This window comes from Oncorhynchus clarkii, chromosome 28 (genome assembly GCF_045791955.1).
Source record: "Oncorhynchus clarkii lewisi isolate Uvic-CL-2024 chromosome 28, UVic_Ocla_1.0, whole genome shotgun sequence".
In the NCBI taxonomy this organism is placed as follows: domain Eukaryota; kingdom Metazoa; phylum Chordata; class Actinopteri; order Salmoniformes; family Salmonidae; genus Oncorhynchus; species Oncorhynchus clarkii.
The window spans coordinates 40,192,651-40,195,488 of NC_092174.1; positions in this window are offsets into that span (position 1 = coordinate 40,192,651).

Here is a 2,838-nt window from a genome sequence, read left to right on the forward strand (position 1 = left end):
CCCTTGCACTTCCTGGAACTCATGCACGTGCAGCAACGTGGAAGGAGAAGGATCACAGACACACAGAGATTGGGCAAGTTCGTTTCGCATGGCCGGGTGCCCCGGGTGGACAGAGTTTGCACATTTTAGACCGTTCCATTGGTCCTTATACTGCACTGTTGGAACTAGAAGCACAAGCATTTCGCTACACTCGCATTACCCTCTACAGAATCGGTGTCCCGACCTCGGGAGTGTTGAACTAATGTGATTAACATGAGGTTGTAAGAAACAAAACAAAAAGTCCCAGGACAAAGACATATCTGATATGGGCAGAACGTTTAAATTCTTGTTAATCAAACTGCACTGTCCAATTTACAGTAGCTATTACAGTGAAATAATACCATGCTATTGTTTGAGGAGAGTGCACAATTATGAACTCGAAAATGTATGAATAAACCAATTAGGCACATTTGGGCAGTCTTGACACAGAATTTTGAATAGATATGCAATAGTTCATTGGATTAGTCTAAAATGTTGCACATTCACTGATGCCATCTAGTGGCCAAAGTCTAAACTACACATGGGCTAGAATAATTCACTATGGCCTTTCTCTTGCATTTCAAAGAAAAAAAAATGTCTTTGTATTATCTTTTACTAGATGTATTCAACGACAGTGATTTCACATTTCCACAAACATCAAAGTGTTTCCTTTCAAATGGTATCAAGAAAATGCATATCCTTGCTTCAGGTCCTGAGCAACAGGCAGTTAGATTTGGATATGTCATTATAGGTGAAAAGGGGAAAAAAGGGGATAATCTTGACATCTGCTAACCATGTGTACGTGACAAATACAATTTGACTATATTTTTATATAAGTGTAATATTGGGATGCAAACTCAATGTAATACATCTTCTCTTATTTCAGCCCATAATCATGTGTGTGAGGTGTATACTTTTGTTTCAAATTAGATTAGTTTAAGACTACCAAGAAACACTCTGTGTGACCCTGATTTAACCCACTGCAGTAAAAGGTTAAGAATATCTGTCTTGAGTTCAGTTTATAACGAAAGCCACTTGGATTAATGCACAACAACAAAAAACTCTTTAAATCAAATCAAATCAAATTTATTTATATAGCCCTTCGTACATCAGCAGATATCTCAAAGTGCTGTACAGAAACCCAGCCTAAAACCCCAAACAGCAAGCAATGCAGGTGTAGAAGCACGGTGGCTAGGAAAAACTCCCTAGAAAGGCCAAAACCTAGGAAGAAACCTAGAGAGGAACCAGGCTATGAGGGGTGACCAGTCCTCTTCTGGCTGTGCCGGGTGGAGATTATAACAGAACATGGCCAAGATGTTCAAATGTTCATAAATGACCAGCATGGTCCAATAATAATAATCATAGTAGTTGTCGAGGGTGCAGCAAGTCAGCACCTCAGGAGTAAATGTCAGTTGGCTTTTCATAGCTGTTCATTAAGAGAATCTCTACCACTCCTGCTGTCTCTAGAGAGTTGAAAACAGCAGGTCTGGGACAGGTAGCACGTCCGGTGAACAGGTCAGGATTCCATAACCTCAGACAGAACAGTTGAAACTGGAGCAGCAGCACGGCCAGGTGGACTGGGGACAGCAAGGAGTCATCATGCCAGGTAGTCCTGAGGCATGGTCCTAGGGCTCAGGTCCTCCGAGAGAGAGAAAGAAAGAGAGAAAGAGAGAATTAAAGAGAGCATACTTAAGTTCACACAGGACACCTGATAAGACAGAAGAAGTACTCCGGATATAACAAACTGACCCTAGCCCCCCGACACATAAACTACTGCAGCATAAATACTGGAGGCTGAGACAGGAGGGGTCAGGAGACACTGTGGCCCCATCCGATGATATCCCTGGACAGGGCCAAACAGGAAGGATATAACCCCACCCACTTTGCCAAAGCACAGCACCCACACCACTAGAGAGATATCTTCAACCACCAACTTACCATCCTGAGACAAGGCCGAGTATATATTATTGATTGATGTTACCATGACTACCCGTCCCATAAATATTTTGAATAGTGGTGTTTTTGCAAATGATATCAGCGAACACTGCGCTATTGCTTGCATTAGAGATACAAAATTGAAAAACTCTGTCCTTTGCATAAATGTGAAGAGAAATGTAAAAAAAAATCTCACCCCAGGCTTTCCTTCATGATCTACATTTTGTAGATCTTATTTCTACTACTTTCATACCAGACCCTGTTCTGGCACTTGAATAATTCCATTTTTACCCCTCTGGCTGATTAACATGCACCTTTCAAGCAACTCAGCGTCAAAAAAAGAAATAATACATTTGACTCTACTTTACTAAGAAATCAAGCCTGGGTCAAGGCTGGTAGACAAACTGTCTCGTAACCTGAATGGCAGCTATTTAGGTCATTGAGAAATAGGTGCACTGCCTCAGTTAAACAGGCTAAAGCAAACTACTTCCTTAGCGATGATAGCAAAGATGAAGAGGGGGGGGGGGGGGGGGGGGGGGTGTCCAACACAATCAGGGTCGGTCCCAACAGTGGCCAGTATAGACCAGAGAGGACAGAAAACACACAAAGTCTTTATTGTAAAATAGATTGTGTTCTAAATTATTTATCTGGTTAATAAAGACTAAATAAATAAATAAATACTCCAAGAGTTTATTGTCATTTTAAATGTAAAACATGGTAACACACCTTTGCCTTTGTTCACAGAAACACAACCTTTGCATGTCTGGATGATCTATCTATGCATGTCTGGATGATCTATCTATGCATGTCTGGATGATCTATCTATGCATGTCTGGATGATCTATCTATGCATGTCTGGATGATCTATCTATGCATGTCTGGATG